Source organism: Pseudophryne corroboree, chromosome 7 (genome assembly GCF_028390025.1).
Source record: "Pseudophryne corroboree isolate aPseCor3 chromosome 7, aPseCor3.hap2, whole genome shotgun sequence".
Lineage (NCBI taxonomy): Eukaryota > Metazoa > Chordata > Amphibia > Anura > Myobatrachidae > Pseudophryne > Pseudophryne corroboree.
Window position 1 is genome coordinate 209,994,813 of NC_086450.1, and position 27,740 is coordinate 210,022,552.

General features: G+C 46.6%; 1 protein-coding gene across 3 annotated transcripts in view; it reads left to right on the plus strand.

Moving 5' to 3' along the window:
* Nucleotides 1-27,740, plus strand: part of LOC134944995 (cytochrome P450 27C1) — a 124,378-nt gene that overhangs the window by 13,991 nt on the left and 82,647 nt on the right. Inside the window, exon 1 of one of the 3 annotated variants that reach the window (XM_063933972.1) lies at nucleotides 7,272-7,292. The exons of the other annotated variants lie outside the window; for them this stretch is intronic. The gene's annotated coding sequence lies outside the window, so the exon portion shown is untranslated. Of the gene's footprint in view, nucleotides 1-7,271; nucleotides 7,293-27,740 lie in introns of those variants that run through there. 3 annotated transcript variants of the gene reach the window in all.

A 27,740-nucleotide genomic window follows, 5' to 3' on the forward strand; every position in this document is an offset into this window, starting at 1 on the left:
ATGGCTTTCCTTTTGTTTTGTGTGTGCTGGCTCGTAATCTCACCACTTTCCTTATCTATCCTTCTCTCAAAGTATGTCCGTCTCCTCGGGCACAGTTTCCTAGACTGAGTCTGGTAGGAGGGGCATAGAGGGAGGAGCCAGCACACACTATCAATTTCTTAAAAGTGCCTATGGCTTCTAGTGGAATCGTCTATACCTCATGGTACTAAATGGATTCCCCTACGGAGTACAAGAAAAAGATTTACCAGTAAGTAGTTAAAATCCTATTTTTACTATGTTATATTTACTGCTCTAGGCACGGTTGTAGGATTGAACATTTTAAATATATGCAAATGCAGGCAATTACAAGGGATTTGTAAACTGTTTTGGTTTTAAAATGCATTGACATTTAAGGTCAAATTGCCTTGAAACCTTTGCACCTAGGAATTGAGATGTTGATGACTTTGGCACCTGAAAGGGGGTTTGTCGACAAGCAATTTCTTTGAGGTTGAGATGTCTCTGTGTAACAGTCATACGCCTTTCACACCAGCGCCTCTGAACACGTTTTTTTTTGCACATGAACGCGCATAACCTGTGTTCATGTGCGGTGTGAAAGGGTTCCGGGGTTGAAATACCGGGTCGAGTGACCCGGTATTTCAACCCTGCTCTTGAGCAGTGTTGAGCTCCTGTTTAACCCGGCTCACTGTGCGGTGTGAACAGGAGCCGGTTCAATGCGACCCGGCTCCAGTTCACACTCTATATACAGGCGGCGCGTGGAGATCATGTGATCTCCATGCGCAGCGTCACTGCTGACGTCGGCAACACCGCAATATGCCGGGCTGCTGACTGTGATGTGAAAGGCGCCTGAGGCGGGTCGCACCCTGGGAGCTCCGTTTCAGGCTCCCGGGTGCGACCTGCCACAGGCGGTGTGAAAGGGGTATTATAGACACATGCAAGTGAAAGAATTTGTTTGTTGGCCCTCATTCCGAGTTGTTCGCTCGGTAATTTTCTTCGCATCGCAGCGATTTTCCGCTAATTGCGCATGCAGTTAGGAATTTTACTCACGGCATTACGAGGTTTTTTCTTCGTTCTGGTGATCGTAATGTGATTGACAGGAAGTGGGTGTTTCTGGGCGGAAACTGGCCATTTTATGGGTGTGTGTGAAAAAACGCTGCAGTTTCAGGGAAAAACGCGGGAGTGGCTGGAGAAACGGAGGAGTGTCTGGGCGAACGCTGGGAGTGTTTGTGACGTCAAACCAGGAACGAAACTGACTGAACTGATCGCAGTTGCCGAGTAAGTCTGGAGCTACTCAGAAACTGCTAAGAAGTGTCTATTCGCAATTCTGCTAATCTTTCGTTCGCAATTTTACTATGCTAAGATTCACTCCCAGTAGGCGGCGGATTAGCATGTGCAATGCTGCTAAAAGCATCTTGCGAACGAACAACTCGGAATGAGGGCCGTTGTCTTTTCAGAATCTCCTTTTGTGTGATAAACCAAACCAGTTTTAGCCTAGAGATGTGAAAGACCAAATAGGATGCTAAATCAAATTGTGTTTTATGAATGCAAACTAGGGTGTCTTCCCAGTAGGCGTGTGTAAAAACAATTTGATTTAAGATTTCCTAGGCTGCACTATTTATCATGCCAATTATGTTTCTCTGACGTCCTAGTGGATGCTGGGAACTCCGTAAGGACCATGGGGAATAGACGGGCTCCGCAGGAGACTGGGCACTCTAAGAAAGAATTAGATCTACTGGTGTGCACTGGCTCCTCCCTCTATGCCCCTCCTCCAGACCTCAGTTAGAATCTGTGCCCGGCTCGAGCTGGTTGCACACTAGGGGCTCTCCTGAGCTCTTAGTAAAGAAAGTATTTGTTAGGTTGTTTTATTTTCAGTGAGATCTGCTGGCAACAGACTCACTGCTACGAGGGACTTAGGGGAGAGAAGCGAACCTACCTGCTTGCAGCTAGCTTGGGCTTCTAGGCTACTGGACACCATTAGCTCCAGAGGGATCGAACACAGGCCCAGCCTCGGTCGTCCGGGGCCGCGCCGCCGTCCCCCTTGCAGAGCCAGAAGACGGAAGATTCCGAGGAGAAAATCGGCGGCTGAAGACTCCGGTCTTCATTAAGGTAGCGCACAGCACTGCAGCTGTGCGCCATTGCTCCCCATGCACACCACATACTCCGGTCACTGATGGGTGCAGGGCGCTGGGTGGGGGGGGGGGCGCCCTGGGCTGCAATTAGAGTACCCTAAAAATGGCAAAAATCACATATAGTTTATTAGACTATATTATATGTGTAAAAGTCCCCTGCCATTATATTAATAAAAGAGCGGGAGAAGTCCGCCGTGAAAGGGGCGGGGCTATCTCCCTCAGCACACTGGCGCCATTTTCTCTTCACAGTTCCGCTGGAAGACAGCTCCCCAGGCTCTCCCCTGCAGTTTCCAGGCTCAATAGGGTAAAAAAGAGAGGGGGGCACTAAATTTAGGCGCAATACTGTGTATTATAGCTGCTATAGGGAAAATCACTTTGTGTAGTGTAAATCCCTGTGTTATATAGCGCTGTGGTGTGTGCTGGCCTACTCTCTCTCTGTCTCCCCAAAGGACTTGGTGGGGTCCTGTCCTCAGTCAGAGCATTCCCTGTGTGTGTGCGGTGTGTTGGTACGGCTGTGTCGACATGTTTGTCACACAGAACTTTGTCTATGCATGACAGGAAGGAGGAAATAATCCAGTTCAGTGGTTCCCAAGCAGCCGGAATCTCTGAGCTCCGGCCGCCTCCCACTGCATTACATCCGGGCCATTGTGCTAAGATACATAAATGTAATGAGGATAAGGGAACCCCCAGGGACACGAGGTAAATCTATCTATCTATCTATCTATCTATCTATCTATCTATCTATCTATCTATCTATCTATCTATCTATCTATCTATCTCCAGCAAATTGAATCAGAGGGCGCTCTCAATCACTTTAACTGGGTACCAACTAAAAATTGACCAAATGATTATGGCTTTACACAATTTATTAAAAGCAAAGTATTGCCCAATCTAGACGGAGGTAACCCTTTTTCACAATTACAGATCACAATATATGTCAAATGTACAATAGTGTAGGGTTTCTTTGCTCTCCCAAGTGCACTTGGGAGAGCACATAGGAACTACTGCTGTATCTGTGGCCTATTTCTCTCACACATCATTATTTTGAGGCTCACCCAAAGTGGGATATTTACCCATTGACCATTTGGACCAGCATGTTTTTTGGAAAGAGGTCCTTTGCTAATTTAGTCTAAAGTGTTCAACATTTTTGAGCATTAGAGTGTTTCAACCCATTGAATTCATATATGGTTGCTTCATGGACTGACCATTTGCTGTGTTGACCATCCCTCTGAAGAAGTCCACGAAGGACGAAACGCGTCAGGGTTGAAGACCGAGAGAAAAGAAACCCCACACTATTGTACATTTGACATATATTGTGATCTGTAATTGTGAAAAAGGGTTACCTCTGTCTAGATTGGGCAATACTTTGCTTTTAATAAATTGTGTAAAGCCATAATCATTTGGTCAATTTTTAGTTGGTAACCAGTCAAAGTGATTTGAGAGCGCCCTCTGATTCAATTTGCTGGAGGTGTTGTTTTGTATGGTCCTCACTAACAGGAGGATCGAATTAGAGGGCTGCCGCACCAGCGCAGTAATTAGGTATAATTGTGTTTAAATATCTATCTATATATATATATATATCTATATATATATATATATATATCTATATATATATCTATATATATATATATATATATATATATATATATATAATCTCTCTCTCTATATATATATATATATATATATATATATATATATATATATAATCTCTATATATATATATATATATATATATATATATATAATCTCTCTCTCTATATATATATATATATATATATATATATATATATATATATATATATATATATATATATATATATATATATATATATATATATAATATAATATACCGCAACAACCACCAAAGTGGAAAGGGGCACTCTCGGCCCGGGGTTTATCGTTTGTCCCCACCCCAACTAATTGGTTCAAAAGGTCTATTGACCACTACAAATTTGGGCGTTCGCTTCGCCTACGAGAATTTTTTGCCAATAAGTCCACCGTTAAAGTAAAGTCAGACTTCAGGCCCAAATCCACATTTGATCCCCCATCCTCTAACCCTAGCATCAAAACATTCTTACGGCTGGTACAACGGGATTCGGAAATCCCGCCTCCTAAAAAAAGTTTGATAATCTTTCTTCTGCTGAAAGGACAGCCTTACAAACACTTAGAGATTCTTCTAACATAGTGATCCGCCCTGCAGATAAGGGCAGCGCTATTGTTGTCCAAAATTGGACTGACTATGATGCAGAAATGAATCGACAACTAGCAGATGTTGTGACTTATCGCAAGTTGAATGTAAACCCTATACCCAAGATCAAATCTAAAATCGATCAGTGTTTGAAGCTAGGCTATGAGCAGGGATACATCTGTGAGGATTTATTTAAATATCTTACTATAGATTCACCCAGGTGTCCCATTTTGTACACACTACCTAAGATTCATAAAACACTTATATGCCCTCCTGGCAGCCCATTGCCATTTTTGTTGACAGCATTTTACAGCCTTTAGTTTCCAAAACCGAGAGTTATCTTAGGGACACGGGGGACTTTTTGTCCCATCTCCAGGATTTTGACAAGCTTAGTGATCACACTTTGTTAGTCACGATGGATGTGTGTTCTTTATATACGGTTATACCCCATCAGCAGGGGTTAGAGGTAATACGGACATTTCTTTCTGATTCTCCCTGTAAGGAGTACCCTACCGAGTTTGTGTTGGAATTGACCTCATTGGTCTTGACTTGCAATCACTTCATGTATAAAAACGACAATTTTTTACAAATCGCTGGAACGGCGATGGGGTCAAACTTGTCCCTGTCGTACGCGAACCTTTTCATGGCCCATTATGAGAACACTCATCTGTTGCCGAGCTATGGGCACCATATACCTTTTTTTTAAAAGGTTTATTGATTACATTTTTTTGCTCTGGGAAGGTTCTGAACTTGAATTCATTAACATGGTGAGTCAACTTAACTCACTGGTTAGTCCTATAAAATTCACGTACTCCGTGTCTGCTACGACCATTAACTTCCTGGACGTCAATATTATCAAAAATGGGAATCGTCTTGATACCACCATGTTCCGTAAACCCACTGACCGCAATTTGACCTTACATGCGAATAGTCATCATCCCCCTGCATTAAAAGAGGGTTTACCAATATCACAATATCTCAGAGCAATGAGGATCAATTCCACCTCTACACTCAAAGATTTACAATGTGCTGAAATAACCACCCGCTTTCTGGAACGAGGGTATTCCAGAGCGGTACTCACAAGGTGCCTAAAGAAAGCGAATAATATTTTTAATGGGTTAAAAGCACGGTTAGTGAGAATCGTATGATCTTTTCCACCCAATTCGACAGTACTTCAAATGTCACCAGAAAAGCACGACGGAGACATTGGCCCATAATAGTATCTGACAATCATTTGCCCTTTGCTAGGGCTCCAGCACCAATGGTGGCCTATAGGCGGGGTGCTAATTTAAAACCGTTATTGATGAGGCCGACCACTTTCCCTGAACAAAATAAATCTAATATCCAATTTATGCAGGCAAAGCCGGGTTGTTTCTCGTGTGGGGGATGCACCACGTGTAGATCGATGATAATTGGCCCCGTTCTCTACCATCCTCATACAGGGAAAAAGATTCCCATCAAGTATCATCTTCATTGTCGACTGGATTATGTCATTTACCTCCTAAAATGCCCTTGTGGGCTGTGTTACGTCGGATTGACGACGCGTCCCTTCCATGATCGAATGGCTAACCACCGTTCGTCCATTCACACGGCCCTGCTTTCAGGCACCTCTGATAAACCGGTGGCACGACACTTCGTGTCTGCTAGACACCAAGTAGCAACCCTCAAATGTCAACTCATTGATTGGGTTCCCCCCCCTTAATCTGGTGGGGACCGAACACTAACTCTAAAACACAGGGAAAGTTTTTGGATCCATAAACTTAATACGGTAGCTCCGAGAGGCCTCAATGAGGCTAATCCACTCAACATTTTTTTTGTAGGTGTTACTTTGGATTGTCCTATTTTTTCACCTTTTGATTTGATTAAGTGTATGGCGCATCAGTACGAATACGTAATTATATACTATCCAAGATGTTTACGTACACTGTAAATCCCTTTTGATGTTTTTTATTTTCTCGTTTATTATTAATTATGTGCGTTTTTTGTTTTATTTTTTATGTTTTTCATTCCCGTTGCCATCCCAGGTCCTTGACAGATCACGAGGGGGCCATTTGACCAATCATCTCACCATACAACGACCTATCTTACTTTTAGGTTTAACAACATTTGAACTTTTGTCCATTGTGTATTTTCTTTAATTTGACATATTTATTTGTTGGTTTGATGGATTAATATGTATTTGGTACGAGGTTGGTGAGATTATTGGTCGCCATGACCCTCAGGCTTTCTAGTTGCCCATACGTTATTCACCCATATAACATTATAGGATCAGTGTTTTGATACTGAGACTTCCCCTGTGATTGACAGCTTTACTGACTACTCGAGAGCCTGCTGAGCGCTGATGTCACTTCCGGCGGGGCGGGACCTTGCAATGATCGATAGTTTGATTACAGTTAGGACACCATAGGTTTCATTTCACTTGATCTTTGAATAGTTGCCTGATTGCTCCTTTTGTTTATACCCTGTTTCTTGGGTTTGTGTAGTTTTAGCGGCTTCTCCGCTCGGCGCCGCCGGGCCGTGTCACTTCCGGTTAATGGAACGCATCTACTTCCGGTTGGTGGAACGCGGAAGTCGCGTTCCCGGCGCGCGGCTAATTTAAATGTAATTGAAAGCGTTTTATACATTTATGGTGTTTTTTGTGTCCTACAATTAATCCGGCCACTACACCACTTATTCTAGTACACAGGGTTATTGATCAGGCATGTTGGTTTCTTCTATAGCAGTGAGTATTTACTTTTGTAGTTGTAATAGGCACTTCCTGTTTGAGTGCCTTAAATAGCCTAGCCTTGGCTCCATGTAGCATGCAGCTATCATTAGGCTCATGGCATCGGAGCTGTAAGTATGCTACCTCCGCTGCTACCCGTGATGTTTGTTCTTTGAATAGTCTGTAAGTACTCTTCTTCTTTTTGGTTATAGATGACATGCTGACCCTAGCTGATTGAGTAATAGCTGCTAAATGTTGTCTTATATTGCACCAGGTATGACTTACATTAGGTTGCATGTTTTATATCTCCTTAGTTGTTTCCTATACCTTTGTTGTTCCTGGTTGGTTGTGTGACAGGCCACATGTTTGATTCCAATTACAGTGTGTCCTATCTAAATGGAACCATACATCAGGTCATACTGATATTGGTGTTCTACCCAGGTAATCTCACCCGTTAGGTGTATTTGTACCTCGTTGAGGCATGAGGTGTGAGTGGAGGTTTTCCTTGATTATTGGAGCATGGGCTTATGATGCACTTTAAGCACGTCTAATGCTGTCTAGTCGTATTCTCCTGCCATTCTTTGACTGTCATTAGGGCCTGGGAGGCACTGGTGGTGATGGTGTAGGTGATTTGGTTTGTTTTCACACTATCTTGATTTTAACTGTTTTTAATGTTTATTGTTTAGATTTTTTGAAGTGCCTATCTTGATAAAGGTCCACATATGGACCGAAACGTCGATGATTGACGGCATCACTTTTGAACCTGATTAAACCAAGTTGACTCAACAAGTGGACTCAGAGACTGATTTTGGCGAGAGTGCACCTTCCACTTTGGTGGTAGTTGCGGTATATTGGTGGCCATATATGGTCATTAGGAGCACCCGCATACTTACTTTTATGTACTGATGAGGGTGCAGGACATTCTGTGGAGATATATATATATATATATATATATATATATATATATATATATATAAAAAATTTTTAAGTGGAAACATCAGCGTTTAGGGCGTAACCGGCGGACTGCCACAGGGATCACACCCTTTAAAATTTTAATGGACACTTCTGTTTCATATTGTTCATGTGAAACAATGGAGTTAACCATACCTTAAGTTTCTAGGAAGGAAAAGAGGGGGACTGTGAAGCCATCAACTTTCTGCCAATACACCCTGGCTAGTGTAAATAGAAAAATGACATACATTTGCAGATATCTATTGAGAATAACAGCAAGGCCAAGACCAAACAAACTAATTTCTCTTACGTCCTAGAGGATGCTGGGGACTCCGTAAGGACCATGGGGGTATAGACGGGCTCCACAGGAGATAGGGCACCTAAAAAGAACTTTGACTATGGGTGTGCACTGGCTCCTCCCTCTATGCCCCTCCTCCAGACCTCAGTTAGATCTTGTGCCCAGAGGAGAATGGGTGCACTGCAGAGAGCTCTCCAGAGTTTTCTGTGGGAGAAGAATTTTGTTAGGTTTTTTATTTTCAGGGAGTCCTGTTGGCAACAGGCTCCCTGCATCGTGGGACCGAGGAGAGAGAAGCAGAGCTGGCTTGTCAAGTTGGGCACTGCTTCTAAGGCTACTGGACACCATTAGCTCCAGAGGGAGTCGGAATACAGGTCTCATCTGGGGTTCGTCCCGGAGCCGCGCCGCCGTCCTCCTCACAGATGCCGAAGATAGAAGCCGGATAGAGAAGGCAGAAGACATCAGATCTTCATGAGGTAAGGCGCGCAGCGGTAAGCTGCGCGCCATTGCTCCCAGTCACACACACAGAGCAGCACTGAGGGGTGCAGGGCGCAGGGGGGGGGGGCGCCGTGGGCAGCAATAAACCTCACATTTTGGCACAAAACAGTTTGATTAGACTGCAGAGGCAGTAAATCTATGATCCCCCGCCATTTTATTGAAAAATCACTGGGACCGAAGCCCGCCGTCGGGTGGGCGGGGCTTGATCCTCAGCATTAACCAGCGCCATTTTCTACATAGAAGCTGCATGAGGAAAACGCTGGCTCCCTGGTCTCTCCCCTGCTGAACTTCACAGGCTGGAAAAAAGAGGAGGGGGCACATTAGCGACGCAGTGAGTGGGTATTGGCATATTATAGATAAAAAAGCACTATCTGGACATATTTTTTCCAGTGATTTTAAGCGCTGGTGTGTGCTGGCATACTCTCTCTCTGTCTCTCCTTAGGACCTGGTTGGGGTTTTGTCCCCTTATAGGTTAATCCCTGTGTGTGTGGGGTGTCGGTATGTGTGTGTCGACATGTCTGAGGCGGAAGGCTTCTCCAAGGAGGAGGTGGAGCAAATGAGTAGTGTCCCCGTCGGTGGTGCCGACTCCAGATTGGATGGACATGTGGCATATGTTGAATGCAAGTGTGGCATCTTTACATAAAAGGCTTGATAAGGCTGATTTAGGGGGGACATCAGGGGGTCAATCCTCGGATTGGACCGACTCACAGGGCCCGTCGGGGTCTCAAAAGCGTTCCTTAACACAAGACACTACTACCGACACGGATTCTGATTCCAGTGTCGACTATGACGAAGTAAAATTGCACCCTAGGGTGACTAAAACCATTCAGTGTATGATTGTGGCAATAAGGGATGTGTTGCATATTGTGGATGAACCCTCGGTCCCCGACACAAGGGTACACATGTTTAAGGAAAAGAAACAGATTATTAACTTTCCCACATCTCATGAATTAAATTAATTCTTTGGAAAAGCTTGGGAGACTCCGGATAAGAGACCGCAGATCCCCAAAAGAATTTATATGGCATACCCTTTCCCTAAGCAGGACAGGGAGATTTGGGAATCACCCCCCACTGTGGACAAGGCCCTGATGCGCTTGTCCAAGAAAGTGGCGCTACCGTCTCCTGACACAGCAGCCCTTAAGGACCCTGCAGATCGCAGGCAAGAAACTACCTTAAAGTGTATTTATTCTCATACGGGTGCTGTGCTAAGACCGACAATTGCGTCGGCATGGGTGTGTAGCGCAATTGCAGCTTGGACAGATGAGTTGACAGATCAATTTGATAATATGGATAAGGATACTATATTCCTAACTCTAGCCCATATTAAAGACGCAGTCTTATTTATGAGGGATGCTCAAAGGGACATTGGATTGCTAGCTTCTAGGGCCAATGCCATGTCTGTCTCAGTGAGAAGATCCTTATGGACTCGCCAATGAACGGGTGATGCGGATTCCAAGAAACATATGGAAGTACTACCCTATAAGGGTGATGTATTGTTTGGGGATGGGCTGACGGACCTGGTTTCCACAGCTACAGCAGGTAAATCAAATTTTTTACCATATATTCCCCAACAGCAAAAGAAAGTAACACCCTATCAGATGCAGTCCTTTCGGTCGCACAAGTCCAAAAGAGGTCGGGGATCCTCTTTCCTCGCCAGAGGTAAGGGCAGAGGCAAGAGAGCGCCTGCTTCGGCAGGTGCCCAGGAACAAAAGTCCTCCCCGGCTGCTCCAAAACCCACAGCATGACGCTGGAGCTCCCCTGAGGGAGTCCGCACCGGTGGGGGCACGTCTTCGACTTTTCAGTCAGGCCTGGGTCAGTTCGGACCTGAATCCCTGGGTGTTGTAAATAGTTTCCCAGGGTTACAAATTGGAATTCGAGGAGGTGCCCCGCGCCGATTTTTCAAATCTGCCCTACCAGCTTCCACATCGGAAAGGGATGTAGTGTTAGCTGCAATTCAAATGCTGTGTATACAGCAAGTGATAATCAAGGTTGCCCTGCACCAGCAGGGAAGAGGTTACTACTCAACCCTATTTGTGGTCCCGAAACCGGACGGTTCGGTCAGACCTATTTTGAATCTGAAATCCCTAAACCTGTACATAAAAAGATTCAAATTCAAAATGGAATCTCTCAGAGCGATAATAGCCAACATGGAGTAGGGGGAGTTTATGGTGTCTCTGGACATAAAGGATGCGTACCTTCTTGTCCCCATATATGCCCCCCATCAGGAATACCTGAGATTCGCTGTACAGGATTGTCATTACCAATTTCAGACGTTGCCGTTTGGACTCTCCACGGCCCCGAGGATTTTCACCAAGATAATGGCGGAAATGATGGTGGTCCTGTGCAAGCATGGAGTCACAATTATCCCATACTTGGACAATATCCTGATAAAAGTGAGATCAAGGGAGAAATTGCTGAGCAGTGTGGCGCTCTCGCTGAGAGTGCTCCAGCAACACGGTTGGATTCTAAATCTACCGAAGTCACAGTTGATTCCGACAACTCGACTACTGTTCCTAGGTATGATACTTGATACGGAACAAATGAAGGTCTTCCTCCCAATAAAGAAAGCCCAAGACATACAGAACATGGTCAGAGACCTGCTAAAACTGAAAACGGTGTCCGTTCACCAATGCACTCGAGTTCTGGGGAAAATGGTGGCGGCCTACGAGGCCATTCCCTTCGGAAGGTTCCATGCAAGGACTTTTCAATGGGACCTTCTGGACAAGTGGTCCGGGTCCCATCTGCACTTACATCGGAAAATAACTCTGTCCCCAGGGACCAGAGTGTCCCTCCTGTGGTGGTTGCAAAGTGCTCGCCTCCTGGAGGGTCGCAGGTTCGGAATTCAGGATTGGATCCTGGTTACCACGGACGCGAGCCTCCGAGGATGGGGAGCGGTCACACAGGAAAAAAAAATTTCAGGGTCTTTGGTCAGACCAGGAGTCTTGTCTACACATCAATGTGTTGGAACTCAGGGCCATTTACAACGGCCTTCGACAAGCGGAGAGTTTTCTTCGAAACCTACCGGTTCTGATTCAGTCAGACAATGTCACAGCAGTGGCTCATGTGAACCGCCAAGGCGGGACAAAAAGCAGAGTCGCGATGGCGGAAGCCACAAGGATCCTTCGCTGGGCGGAAAATCATGTAAGCGCTCTTTCAGCTGTCTTCATTCCGGGAGTGGACAACTGGGAAGCAGACTTCCTCAACAGACACGATCTCCATCCAGGAGAGTGGGTACTTCATCAAGAAGTCTTTGCAGACCTAACACGTATTTGGGGAACTCCTCAAATAAACATGATGGCGTCACGCCTCAATAAAAAACTTCGGAGGTACTGCGCCAGGTTTCCGGACCCTCAGGCAATAGCAGTAGACGCTCTGGTAACACCGTGGGTGTTCAAATCGGTCTACGTGTTTCCTCCTCTTCCTCTCATCACAAAAGTGTTGAGGATCATAAGACGAAGAAGAGTACGAACGGTACTCGTTGTCCCAGACTGGCCTCGAAGGGCCTGGTACTCGGATCTACAAGAGATGCTCACAGGAGATCCCTGGCCTCTTCCCCTGAGGGAAGACCTGTTGCAGCAGGGGCCCTATGTATTTCAAGACTTACCGCGGTTACGTTTGACGGCATGGCGGTTGAACGCCGAATCCTAGTGAAAAAGGGGATTCCGGATGAGGTCATCCCTACTTTAATAAAGGCTAGGAAGGAGGTGATGGTTAAGCATTATCACCGTATCTGGCGAAAGTATGTGTCTTGGTGTGAAACCAAGAATGCACCTACGGAAGATTTTCATCTAGGTCGTTTTCTCCACTTCCTACAGACAGGAGTGGATATGGGCCTGAAATTAGGCTCTGTTAAGGTACAGATTTCGGCCCTCTCGATTTTCTTTCAGAAGGAATTGGCTTCTCTTCCAGAAGTCCAGACGTTTGTAAAGGGAGTGCTGCACATCCAGCCCCCTTTTGTGCCTCCAGTGGCACCATGGGACCTGAACGTGGTGTTGCAGTTCCTAAAATCACACTGGTTTGAACCGCTTAACAAGGTTGAGTTGAAATTTCTTACCTGGAAGGTGGTCATGTTGTTGGCCTTAGCATCAGCAAGGCGAGAGTCAGAATTGGCGGCTTTGTCACACAAGAGCCCCTACTTGATTTTTCATGTGGATCGAGCTGAATTGAGGACACGTCCGCAATTTTTGCCTAAAGTGGTTTCTTCGTTCCATATGAATCAACCTATTGTGGTGCCTGTGGCTACAAGTGACCTGGAGGATTCCAGATCCCTGGACGTAGTCAGGGCCTTAAAAATTTATAAAGCCAGGACGGCTAGAATTATGAAAACAGAGGCTCTGTTTGTCCTGTATGCGGCCAATAAGATTGGCGCTCCTGCTTCGAAGCAGACTATTGCTCGCTGGATCTGTAATATGATTCAGCAGGCTCACTCTACGGCTGGATTGCCGGTACCAAATTCGGTTAAGGCCCATCCCACTAGGAAGGTGGGCTCTTCTTGGGCGGCTGCCCGAGGCGTCTCGGCATTACAACTTTGCCGAGCGGCGACTTGGTCGGGGTCAAACACTTTTGCTAAATTCTACAAGTTTGATACCCTGGCTGATGAGGACCTAGCGTTTGCTCAGTCGCTGTTGCAGAGTTATACGCACTCTCCCGCCCAATTGGATGCTTTGGTATAAACCCCATGGTCCTTACGGAGTCCCCAGCATCCTCTAGGACGTAAGAGAAAATAAGATTTTAAACCTACCGGTAAATCTATTTCTCCTAGTCCGTAGAGGATGCTGGGCGCCCGTCCCAGTGCGGAAACTCTGCAAGACTTGTATATAGTTGTTCCTTACATAAGGGTTATGTTACAGTTGACATCGGTCTTGGACCGTTACTGTCGTTTGTTCATACTGTTAACTGGTTATGTATGTTCCAGGTTACATGGTATGATTGGTGTGGGCTGGTATGAATCTTGCCCTTGGATTGCTAAATCCTGCCTTGTATTGTCCATCTCCTCTGGGCACAGTTCTCTAACTGAGGTCTGGAGGAGGGGCATAGAAGGAGGAGCCAGTGCACACCCATAGTCAAAGTTCTTTTTAGGTGCCCTATCTCCTGCGGAGCCCGTCTATACCCCCATGGTCCTTACGGAGTCCCCAGCATCCTCTACGGACTAGGAGAAATAGATTTACCGGTAGGTTTAAAATCTTATTTTCCGGGCCTGCCAGGCATAACTTAACCACATAATTAGCCACCTAGGCCTGGATTCCAGACCATAAATTGGCAATTAAAGGATGTGCCAAAGCAGATGCCAGAAATCAGCAGCAGGACAGGAAGTAGAAGTCGTACCTCAAAGCCTACTCAGACTTACTAGAGCCGAAAAACATGCAAATATTAGATCATTGTGCTTGAAGAAGAAAAACAAAACTGCAGACATTGTACCATAGCATCAGGACTCTAGATTAAAATCGTGTACCATTTCTGAGGTAGAAATAAAGTAATAACACATAGTAGTACCATTTTCAAAACGATCGTAAGACAAAAAGAGCAAATAGACGTGTGCACTTTCACCTTTTTATTGGGTCAAATGCAATAAGGAGTTCACTAAGGAAAAGGGCAGTGGCTCAGTTTATGGGGAGTCCTGCTATATATTGAATCTCTTCTACCTCTAGGTCTGGTTTTGTGCATAGTAATTAAGGGTCCCGAAAGCCTGTTTGGCATGCTTAGGGGCACAAGCAGCTTCTGCTGATTAAAATGATATGCGGCATGCCTGTATTCTGTGTGTGACTGTGTCTGTATCTGCATATGAAATGCTACGCTACAGTGTATTCCTGAAAATCACTGTAACGTACTGTAGTATGCAGATACAGTCACATTCACACACAGAATATGGGAATGTCGCATATCATTTTAATCAGAAGCTGCTTGTGCATCCTAGCCACATAGTAATGCAAATAAGATGCATTTTCATAAAAAAAAAAAAAAAAGGCACCCGACGTATGCAGATCTGGCAGCTGACTCACACCAGGCATCTCCTGCTGCATGGCGTATTGAGGCAAGATATATGAGGACACGTCTGTATCCAAGCAGAGGCAGAGGTCCGTGTTAGCGGCTATGTGAGTGCTGTGTGCGGGTGGGTTGGTTGTGCAATAGTGTTTCAGTTGGGGGTACTATTGTGTGGCCATGTTCCTTCCCAGCAAGAACACACCCCTTTTTGGGCTTTGCACCGAATGTGAGCACTCTTCCTATTTAAAATATAGGAAAATTAGAATATCATGCAAAAGTTCAGTTATTTCAGCAATTCAATTTAAAAAGTGAAACTAATATATTATATAGACTCATTACATGCAAAGTGAGATATTTCAAGCCTTTTATTTGTTATAATTTTGATTGGTTTACAGTTTAAGAAAACCCCAAATCCAAAATCTCAGAAAATTAGAATTACATAAAATCAATAAAAAAAGGATCTTAAATACAATGTAATCATGCATATGTACTCTGTACTTGGGGCCTAATTCAGAGTTGATCACAGCAGCAAATTTGTTAGCAGTTGGGCAAAGTGATGTGCACTGCAGGGGGGCAGATATAACATGTGCAGAGAGAGTTATGGGCCGTACACACATACTGATCCGACGCCGAGCTGCCCAACGGCGGATACGGCCGACGGGCGACCCGGCGGCGTCGGGGGGGGGGGGGGGGGGGCAGTGACAGGGGGAGTAAAGTTTCTTCACTCCCCCTGTCACCCGGCTCCATAGAAGTGCAGGCAAATATGGATGAGATCGTCCGTGTTGGCCTGCATGCACAGGCGACTGGGCACCAGCGATGAACAAGCGCGGGGCCGCGCATCGTTCATCGCTGGTGCCTCCACACTGAAAGATATGAATGATATCTCGAGATCATTCATATCTTTCACTAAAATCGCGCAATGTGTAGGGCCCATTAGATTTGGGTGTGGTGTGCTTAAACTGAAATTTAAATTGCAGTGTAAAACTAAAGCAGCAAGTATTTACCCTGCACAGAAACAAAATAACCCACTCAAATCTAACTCTCTGCAAATGTTATATCTAATGGCCGTGTCGACCTATTTCCTGCATCGACCTACTCAATGTTGACCAATAGGTGTCGACCTAGAGTCCGGATACCGTTACGGAAGACCAGGATGCTTCAACAGCGGGCTTCAGCTCTTCTGCATTGTACGGTTTCATGTCTCTCATCTTTCTCTTGGCAATGCCAAGGTCAGGCAAGTGTGGGGGAGCTTCACAAGGAGTGGACTGAGGCTGGAGTTAGTGCACCAAGAGTTTATCTGTATATTGTAGGCCCCAAGGCAAAAGTTTGTAAGGACCTCTATGTATTAACCACTTGGAAAAAGTGTATTTAACACATGTAATCTTGACAGGGAAGGAGGGCCCCTCTCGGTTCTGGGCTCCATAGCAGCTGCACTCCCTGTACCTTTGGTAGCTACTCCATTGCTGTGAGTGCTTTTTTAATAACCCCTTGTGTCATTCTAAGCCATACCCTCCAACATTGTACACATAAAGGGGGTAATTCAGAGTTGATCGCAGCAGCAAATTTGTTAACTCTCTCTGCACATGTTATATCTGCCCCCCCCTGCAGTGCACATGGTTTTGCCCAACTGCCAACAAATTTGCTGCTACGATCAACTCTGAATTAAGCCCAAAAAGCGGTACAAATTACAAAAGGTGGCATGGCCACGCCCTTTTCCTACACTTTCAATGGCAGTTTGGAGAGCCAAAAATCGGTACAGACCATAAAAAGATAAAAAAGGTACTGTACCTGCCAAAAAGGTACAATTGGAGGGTATGCTAAGCAGAATTTTTCTTACAATGTATATCTGATTAAACTTTAATTGTGAGTATTGTTGCTATGTAATATTTTGTATTGTTAGTTGGATGATCTTTATTTTGGGATAATCTGCTCACCTTGTATTTACCTGTCTGTGTTTGTATGTTACATGTCTGGGCTCAATCGGACTGCATTTAATAAGGTAGGAATGGTAGATGTCTTGTGTGAAATCCCTTTTTCTCTAACGTCCTAGAGGATGCTGGGGACTCCGTAAGGACCATGGGGATAGACGGGCTCCGCAGGAGACACGGGCACTTTAAGAAAGACTTTAGGTCTTGGTGTGCACTGGCTCCTCCCTCTATGCCCCTCCTCCAGACCTCAGTTTGATACTGTGCCCAGAGGAGATGGGTGCACTTCAGGGAGCTCTCCTGAGCTTCCTGACAGAAAGTATATTTGTTAGGTTTTTTATTTTCAGGGAGCCTGCTGGCAACAGACTCCCTGCATTGAGGGACTGAGGGGAGAGAAGCAGGCCTACTTCTGTGAGTTTCAAGGCTCTGCTTCTTAGGCTACTGGACACCATTAGCTCCAGAGGGATTGGTACGCAGGTCTCACCCTCGCTGTCCGTCCCAGAGCCGCGCCGCCGTCCCCCTCGCAGAGCCGGAAGATAGAAGCCGGGTGAGTATGAGAAGAAAAGAAGACTTCAGAGGCGGCAGAAGACTTCATGATCTTCACTGAGGTAACGCACAGCACTGCAGCTGTGCGCCATTGCTCCCATACACCTCACACACGGCAGTCACTAAGGGTGCAGGGCGCGGGGGGGGCGCCCTGGGCAGCATATAGACCTCCTTTTGGCAAAAATAAGTATATGTACAGCTGGGCACTGTACATGTATAAGAACCCCCACCAAATTTTGAGATTTTAAGCGGGACAGAAGCCCGCCGCCGAGGGGGCGGGGCTTCTCCCTCAGCACTCACAGCGCCATTTTTTTCTCCACAGCACCGCTGAGAGGAAGCTCTCCGGACTCTCCCCTGCTTATACCACGGTAGACAGAGGGTTTTTAAAGAGGAAGGGGGGGCACAAAATTGGCGCATATTGTATATGTAAACCGCGCTATCTGGGTAAACATAATATTATTGTGTTTTTGTCCTGGGTCATACAGCGCTGGGGTGTGTGCTGGCATACTCTCTCTCTGTCTCTCCAAAGGGCCTGGTGGGGAAACTGTCTTCAGATAAGAGGTTCCCTGTGTGTGTGGTGTGTCGGTACACGTGTGTCGACATGTCTGAGGTAGAAGGCTCACCTAGAGAGGAGGGGGAGCGTATGAATGTGAGGTCTCCGTTGGCGGTGCCGACACCTGACTGGGTGGATATGTGGAATGTTTTAAGTGCTAGTGTGAACTTATTGCACAAGAGATTAGACAAAGCTGAGGCTAAGGAACAGTCAGGGAGTGAACCCGTGTCTGTCCCTATTTCGCCGGGACCTTCAGGGTCTCAGAAGCGCCCACTATCCCAAACAACAGACACTGATACCGACACGGATTCGGACTCCAGTGTCTACTACGATGATGTAAAGTTACAGCCGACAGAGGCTAAATGTATTCGATATATGATTATTGCAATAAAAGAAGTGTTGCATATCACAGAGGAACCCCCTGTCCCTGACACGAGGGTACACATGTATAAGGGAAAAAAGCCCGAGGTAACTTTTCCCTCCTCACATGAGTTGAACGAATTATGTGAAAAAGCTTGGGAATCTCCAGACAAAAAGCTGCAGATTCCCAAAAGGATTCTTATGGCGTATCCTTTCCCGCCAACGGACAGGGTACGGTGGGAATCATCCCCTAAGGTGGACAAAGCGTTGACACGCTTGTCAAAAAAGATAGCGCTGCCATCACAAGATACGGCTACCCTCAAGGATCCTGCAGACCGCAAGCAGGAGATTACCTTGAAATCCATTTACACACATTCTGGTACATTACTCAGACCGGCAATTGCGTCGGCCTGGGTTTGTAGCGCTGTTGCAGCATGGACAGATTCCTTATCGGCGGAGATTGAAACCCTAGATAAGGATACCATTTTATTGACCCTAGGCCATATAAAGGATGCTGTCTTATATATGAGGGATGCTCAAAGAGACATTAGTTTACTGGGTTCCAGAATAAACGCTATATCAATCTCTGCTAGACGAGTCCTCTGGACCCGGCAGTGGACAGGTGATGCCGACTCAAAAAGACATATGGAGGTTTTACCTTACAAGGGGGAGGAATTGTTTGGGGAAGGTCTCTCGGACCTGGTCTCCACAGCTACGGCAGGTAAATCGATTTTTTTTGCCTTATGTTCCCTCACAACCTAAGAAAGCGCCACATTATCAAATGCAGTCCTTTCGTTCAAATAAAAGCAAAAGAGTGCGTGGATCGTCCTTTCTTGCCAGAGGTAAGGGCAGAGGTAAAAAGCTGCACAGCACAGCTAGTTCCCAGGAACAGAAATCCTCCCCGGCCTCTGCAAAATCCACCGCATGACGCTGGGGCTCCGCTGGGGGAGTCTGCCCCAGTGGGGGCACGTCTTCGACTTTTCAGCCACATCTGGGTTCACTCACAGGTGGATCCCTGGGCAATAGAAATTGTTTCTCAGGGATACAAGCTGGAATTCAAAGAGGTACCTCCTCGCCGGTTTTTCAAATCGGCTCTACCGACTTCTCCCCTGGAAAGGGAGATAGTGTTAAATGCTATTCACAAATTGTGTCTTCAACAAGGGGTGGTCGAAGTTCCCCTACTTCAGAGAGGGAAGGAACACTACTCCACCCTGTTTGTCGTTCTGAAACCGGACGGTTCGGTCAGACCCATATTGAATTTAAAATCCATGAACCTATACTTAAAACAGTTCAAGTTCAAAATGGAATCGCTCAGAGCGGTCATCGCCAGCCTGGAAGGGGGGGATTTTATGGTATCCCTGGACATAAAGGATGCATACTTTCATGTTCCCATATATCCACCTCATCAGGCGTACCTGAGATTTGCGGTACAGGATTGTCATTACCAATTTCTCTAACGTCCTAGTGGATGCTGGGGACTCCGTCAGGACCATGGGGAATAGCGGGCTCCGCAGGAGACAGGGCACATCTAAAAAGCTTTTTAGGTCACATGGTGTGTACTGGCTCCTCCCCCTATGACCCTCCTCCAAGCCTCAGTTAGGTTTTTGTGCCCGTCCGAGAAGGGTGCAAACTGGATGGCTCTCTTAAGGAGCTATTTAGTAAAGTTTTTTTTTAGGTTTCTAATCAGTGATTCCTGCTGGCGACAGGATCACTGCAACGAGGGACTTAGGGGAGAGACTGGCAACTCACCTGCGTGCAGGAGGATTGAAGTCTTAGGCTACTGGACACTGAGCTCCAGAGGGAGTCGGAACACAGGTCAGCCTGGGGTTCGTCCCGGAGCCGCGCCGCCGATCCCCCTTACAGACGCTGAAGAAAGACGGCGGAACGGAGGTCCGGAAACAGGCGGCAGAAGACTTCACAGTCTTCAGAGAGGTAGCGCACAGCACTGCAGCTGTGCGCCATTGTTGTCACACGGCTCACTGACACGGTCACGGAGGGTGCAGGGCGCTGCTGGGGGCGCCCTGGGCAGCAATATAAATACCTATTTGGCAAATAAATACATCACATATAGCCATTAAGGCTATATGTATGTATTTTAACCCAGGCCAGTTATTAAAAAACCGGGAGGAAAAGCCCGCCGAAAAGGGGGCGGAGCTTATTCTCCTCAGCACTCAGCGCCATTTTCCTGATCAGCTCCGCTGGTGAGGAAGGCTCCCACTCTCCCCTGCACTGCACTACAGAAACAGGGTTAAAAGAGAAGGGGGGCATAAATTGGCGATATAATGATATATTAAGAGCGCATATATAGAAACAACACCTTCTAGGGTTGTTATATACATTATAGCGCTTTTGGTGTGTGCTGGCAAACTCTCCCTCTGTCTCCCCAAAGGGCTAGTGGGTCCTGTCCTCTATCGGAGCATTCCCTGTGTGTGTGCTGTATGTCGGTACGTGTGTGTCGACATGTATGAGGAAAATGTTGGTGAGGAGGCGGAGCAAATTGCCTGTAATGTTGATGTCACTCTCTAGGGAGTCAACACCGGAATGGATGGTCTACTTATGGAATTACGTGATAATGTCAACACGCTGCAAGACGGTTGACGACATGAGATGGCCGGCGGACAAATTAGTACCGGTCCAGGCGTCTCAGACACCGTCAGGGGCTTGTAAAAACGCCCATTTACCTCAGTCGGTCGACAGACACAGACACAGACATGGACACTGACCCCAGTGTCGACAGTGAAGAAACATACGTAATTTTCCTTTAGGGCCACGAGTTACATGTTAAGGGCAATGAAGGAGCTGTTACATATTTCTGATACTACAAGTACCACAAATAAGGGTATTTTGTAGGGTGTGAATAAACTACTTGTAGTTTTGCCTGAATCAGATAAATTAAATGAAGTGTGTGATGATACGTGGGGTTCCTCCGATAGAAAGTTATGGGCGGTATACCCTTTCCCGCCAGAAGTAAGGGCGAGTTGGGAAACACACCTTAGGGTGGATAAGGCGCTCACACGCTTATAAAAACATGGCGTTACCGTCTCTAGATACGGCCGCCCTCAAGAAGCCAGCTGATAGGAAGCTGAAAAATATCATGACAGTATATACACACATACTGGTGTTATACTACGACCAGCAATCGCCTCAGCCTGGATGTGCAGCGCTGAGGGGGCTTGGTCGGATTTCCTGACTGAAAATTTTGATACCCTTGACAGGGACAAGATTTTATTGACTATAGAGCATTTTAAGGATGCATTTCTATATATGCGTGATGCGCAGAGGGATATTTGCATTCTGGCATCAAGAGTAAATGTGATTTACATATCTGCCAGACGAAGACACGACAGTGGTCAGGTGAGGCAGATTCCAGACGGCATGTGGAAGTATTGCCGTATAAAGGGGCGGTCCATCGGACCTGGTGGCCATGGCAACAGCTGAAAAATCCACTTTTTGTTACCCCGAATCACATATCTGCAAAAAAGGACACAGTCTTTTCAGTCTCAGTCCTTTCGTCCCCATAGGGGCAGGCGGGCAAAGGCCAGTCATATCTGCCCAGGGGTAGAGGAAAGGGAAGAAGACTGCAGCAAGCAGCCCATTCCCAGGAACAGAAGCCCCTCACAGCTTCTGCCAAGTCCGCAGCATAACGCTGGGGCCGTACAAGCGGACTCAGGTGCGGTAGGGGGTCATCTCAAGAGTTTCAGTACGCAGGGGGCTCACTCGCAAGGGAACTCCGGGATCCTACATGTAGTATCCCAGGTGTACATTGGAAATTCGAGACATCTCCCCCTCACACAATTCACAGGCTGTATTCCCAGCAGGTGATAATCAAAGTACCCCTCTTACAACATGGAAGGGGGTAGTATCCCACACTATATTGTGGTACTGAAGCCAACCGGCTCGGTGAGATCTGAAATATTTGAACACTTACATACAAGCGTTCAAATCAAGATGGAGTCACTCAGAGCAGTGATAGCGAACCAGGAAGAAGGGGACGATATGGTGTCACTGGATATCAGGGACGCTTACCTACAGGTCCAAATTTGCCCTTCTCACCAAGGGTACTTCAGGTTCCTGGTACAGAACTGTCACTATCAGTTCAGACGCTGCCGTTTGGGTTGTCCACGGCGCCCCGGGTCTTTACCAAGGTAATGACCGGAATGATGATTTTTCTTAAAAGGAAACATGGACGCTTTCCTGATAAGGGCAAGGTCCAGAGAACAGTTGGAGGTCGGAGTAGCACTATCTTAAGTAGTTCTACGTCAGCACGAGTGGATTCTAAATATTCCAAAATCGCAGCTTTTTCCGATGACACGTCTACTGTTCATAGGGATGATTCTGGACACAGTCCAGAAAAACGTGTTTCTCCCAGTGGAGAAAGCCAGGGAGTTCTCCGAGCTAATCGGGATCCTCCTAAAACCAGGAAAAGTGTCAGTGCATCATTGCACAAGAGTCCTGGTAAAAATGGTGGCTTATTACGAAGCAATTCCATTCGGCAGATTTCCCGCAAGAACTCTTCGGTGGGATCTGCTGGACAAATGGTCCGGATCGCATCCTCAGATGCATCAGCGGATAACCCTATATCCAAGGACAAGGGTGTCTCTCCTGTGGTGATTACAGAGTGCTCATCTTCTAGAGGGCCGCAGATTTGGCATTCAGGATTGGATGCCGGTGACCACAGAGGCCAGCCTGAGAGGCTGGAGAACAGTCACACAGGGAAAAAAAAAATTTCCAGGGAAGTGTGATTAAGTCTGGAGAATTCTCTCTGCATAAATAAGCTTAGAGCAAATTTATAAGGCTCTAAACTTAGCAAGACCTCTGCTTCAAGGTCAGCCGGTATTGATCCAGTGGGATAACATCACGGCAGTCGCCCACGTAAACAGAAAGGGCGGCACAAGAAGCAGGAGGGCAGTGACAAAACTGCAAGGATTTTTCGCTAGGCGGAAAATCATGTGATAGCACTGTCAGCAGTGTTCTTTCCGGGAGTGGACGACTGGGAAGCAGACTTCCTCAGCAGGCATGACCTCCACCCGGGAGAGTGGAAACTTCATAGGGAAGTTTTTCAGCATGATTGTGGACCGTTGGCAAAGACCAAAGGTGGACATGATAGCGTCCCGCCCGAAAAACGGGACAGGTATTCCGCCAGGTCATGAGACCTTCAGGCGATAGCTGTGGATGTTCTGGTAACACCGTGGGTGTACCAGTCAGTGTATGGGTTCCCTCCTCTGTTTCTCATAACCAAGGTATTGAGAATTATAAGACATAGAGGAGTATGAACTATACTAGTGGCTCCGGATGGGCCAAGAGGGACTTGGTACCCGGAGCTTCAAGAGATGCTCACAGAGGACTAAGGGCCTGGGGAGCTAAGAAGGGACTTGCTTCAGCAAGTACCATGTCTTTTCCAAGAATTACCGCGGCTGCGTTTGACGGCATGGCGGTTGAATACCGGATTCTGAAGGGAAAAAAGGCATTCCATAAGAGGTCATACCTACCTTGGTCAAAGCCAGGAAGGAGGTGACCGCACAACGTCATCACCACATGTGGTGAAAATATGTTGCGTGGGTAAGGCCAGGAAGGCTCCACGAAGGAAATTCAACTAGGTCGATTCTGCACTTCCTGAAAACAGGAGTGTTTTGAGTCTCAAATTGGGGTTCATTAAGATTTAAATTTCGGCCCTGTAGATTTTCTTCCAGAAAAAATTGACTTCAGTTCCTGAAGTCCAGATTGTAAAGGGTGTATTCCATATACAGTTCTTTTGTGCCTCTAGGGGCACCGTGAGATCTCAACATAGTGTTGGGATTCCTTAAAATCATATTGGTTTGAACCGCTCAAATCTGTGGATTTGAAATATCTCACATGGAAAGTGACCATGCTGTTGACCAATATCTCACATGGAAAGTGACCATGTTGTTAGTCCTGGCCTCGGCCAGGCGATTGTCAAAAAGAATGGGCGGTTTTGTTTTACAAAAGCCCATATTAGAATTTTCCATTTGAACAGGGCAGAACTGGGACTCGTCTCCAGTTTCTTCCTAAAGGGGTGTCAGCGTTGTCACCTGAAACAACCTATTGTGGTGCCTGCGGCTACTGGGGACTTGGAGGACTCCAAGTTACTAGACGTTGTCAGGGCCCTAAAAAAAAAAAATATATATATATATATATATATATATATATATATATATATATATATATATATAATATATATATATATATAATATATAGTTAGGACGGCTGGAGTCAGAAAGTCTGACTTGCTGTTTATATTGTATGCACCCAACAAGCTGGGTGCTCCTGCTTCTAAGCAGTCTATTGCACGCTAGATTTGTAGTACAATTCAGCTTGCACATTCTGTGGCAGGCCTGCCACAGCCGAAATATGTAGATGCCCATTCCACAAGGAAGGTGGCCTCATCCTGGGCGGCTGCCCGAGGAGTCTCGGCATTATAACTTTGCCGAGCAGCTACGTGGTCAGGGGAGAACACGTTTGTAAAATTTTACAAATTTGATACTCTGGCTAAAGAGGACCTGGAGTTCTCTCATTCGGTGCTGCAGAGTCATCCGCACTCTCCCGCCCGTTTGGGAGCTTTGGTATAATCCCCATGGTCCTGACGGAGTCCCCAGCATCCACTAGGACGTTAGAGAAAATAAGAATTTACTTACCGATAATTCTATTTCTCGTAGTCCGTAGTGGATGCTGGGCGCCCATCCCAAGTGCGGATTGTCTGCAATGCTTGTACATAGTTATTGTTACAAAAATCGGGTTATTACTATTGTTGTGAGCCATTTTTTCAGAGGCTACTTCGTTTTGTTATCATACTGTTAACTGGGTTCAGATCACAAGTTGTACGGTGTGATTGGTGTGGCTGGTATGAGTCTTACCCGGGATTCAAGATCCTTCCTTATTGTGTACGCTCGTCCGGGCACAGTACCTAACTGAGGCTTGGAGGAGGGTCATAGGGGGAGGAGCCAGTACACACCATGTGACCTAAAAAGCTTTTTAGATGTGCCCTGTCTCCTGCGGAGCCCGCTATTCCCCATGGTCCTGACGGAGTCCCCAGCATCCACTACGGACTACGAGAAATAGAATTATCGGTAAGTAAATTCTTATTTTCAGACGTTGCCGTTTGGGCTTTCCACGGCCCCGAGGATTTTCACAAAGGTAATGGCGGAAATGATGGTGCTCCTGCGCAAGCAGGGTGTCACAATTATCCCCGTACTTGGACGATCTCCTCATAAAAGCGAGATCACGAGAGAAGTTACTGAACAGTGTGTCACTTTCAGTGAAGGTGTTACAGCAACACGGCTGGATTCTCAATATCCCGAAGTCGCAGCTGGTTCCTACGACTCGTCTGAGCTTCTTGGGCATGGTTCTGGACACAGACCAGAAAAAGGTTTTTCTCCCGATAGAAAAGGCTCAGGAACTCATGATTCTAGTCAAGAACCTATTGAAGCCAAACAAAGTGTCTGTGCATCATTGCACTGAAGTCCTGGGAAAATGGTGGCAACATACGAGGCCATTCCCTTCGGCAGGTTCCATGCAAGGACTTTCCAATGGGACCTATTGGACAAGTGGTCCGGATCACATCTACAAATTCATCAGCGGATCACCCTGTCCCCCAGGGCCAGGGTATCTCTCCTGTGGTGGCTGCAGAGTGCTCACCTTTTGGAAGGACGCAGGTTCGGCATTCAGGATTGGATCCTGGTGACCACGGACGTGAGCCTCAGAGGGTGGGGAGCAGTCACAAGGGGAAGAAACTTCCAAGGACTCTGGACAAGTCAAGAGACTTGTCTTCACATCAACATCCTTGAACTGAGGGCCATATACAACGCCCTACGTCAGGCGGAGAACTTCGCTACCAACCAGTTCTGATCCAGTTAGACAACATCACCGCAGTGGCTCATGTAAACCGCCAAGGCGGCACAAGGAGCAGGGTGGCAATGTCGGAAGCCGCCAAGATTCTTCGCTGGGCGGAAAATCATGTAAGCGCACTATCGGCTGTGTTCATTCCGGGAGTAGACAACTGGGAAGCAGACTTCCTCAGCAGACACGACCTGCATCCAGGGGAGTGGGGACTTCATCAGGAAGTCTTCGCACAGATTGCAAGTCAGTGGGGACTGCCCCAGATAGACATGATGGCATCCCGTCTCAACAAAAAGCTACAGAGGTATTGCGCCAGATCAAAAGATCCTCAGGCGGTAGCAGTAGACGCCCTGGTGACACCGTGGGTGTTCCAGTCGGTTTATGTGTTTCCTCCTCTTTCTCTCATACCCAAGGTATTGAGAATAATAAGAAAAAGAGGAGTGAAAACAATTCTCATTGTTCCAGATTGGCCAAGAAGGACCTGGTATCCGGCTCTGCTGGAAATGCTCACAGAAGATCCGTGGCCTCTTCCTCTACGACAGGACCTGTTACAACAGGGGCCATGTCTGTTCCAAGACTTACCGCGGCTGCGTTTGACGGCATGGCGGTTGAACGCCGGATCCTAGCGGAAAAAGGAATTCCGGATGAGGTCATTCCCACGCTAATAAAGGCTAGGAAGGACGTGACATCTAAACATTATCACCGAATATGGCGTAAATATGTTTCTTGGTGTGAGGCCAGAAATGCTCCTACGGAAGAATTCCATCTAGGCCGTTTTCTTCACTTACTACAAACTGGAGTGAATTTGGGCCTAAAATTAGGCTCCATTAAAGTTCAGATTTCGGCCTTATCCATTTTCTTTCAAAAGGAATTGGCCTCTTTACCTGAAGTACAGACTTTTGTGAAGGGAGTACTGCATATTCAGCCTCCTTTTGTACCTCCGGTGGCGCCTTGGGACCTTAACGTGGTGTTAAGTTTCCTTAAGTCACATTGGTTTGAACCACTTAAAACAGTGGAGTTGAAATATCTCACTTGGAAGGTGGTCATGTTGTCAGCCTTGGCTTCGGCTAGGCGAGTTTCGGAATTGGCGGCTTTATCACATAAAAGCCCCTATCTGGTTTTCCATATGGATAGAGCGGAGTTGAGGACCCGTCCTCAATTCCTACCTAAGGTGGTCTCATCCTTTCATATGAACCAACCTATTGTCGTGCCTGTGGCTACACGTGACTTGGAGGATTCCGAGTCCCTGGATGTGGTCAGGGCTTTGAAAATTTACGTGGCCAGAACGGCTAGGATCAGAAAAACAGAAGCACTGTTTGTCCTGTATGCAGCCATCAAGGTTGGCGGCCCTGCTTCAAAGCAGACTATTGCTCGCTGGATCTGTAACACGATTCAGCAGGCGCATTCTACGGCAGGATTGCCGTTATCGAAATCGGTTAAGGCCCATTCCACTAGGAAGGTGGGCTCGTCTTGGGCGGCTGCCCGAGGGGTCTCTGCACTACAGCTGTGCCGAGCGGCTACTTGGTCGGGGTCAAACACCTTTGCAAAGTTCTATAAGTTTGATACCCTGGTTGAGGAGGACCTCCTGTTTGCTCAATCTGTGCTGCAGAGTCATCCGCGCTCTCCCGCCCGTTTGGGAGCTTTGGTATAATCCCCATGGTCCTTACGGAGTCCCCAGCATCCTCTAGGACGTTAGAGAAAATAAGATTTTAAACCTACCGTTAAATCTTTTTCTCGTAGTCCGTAGAGGATGCTGGG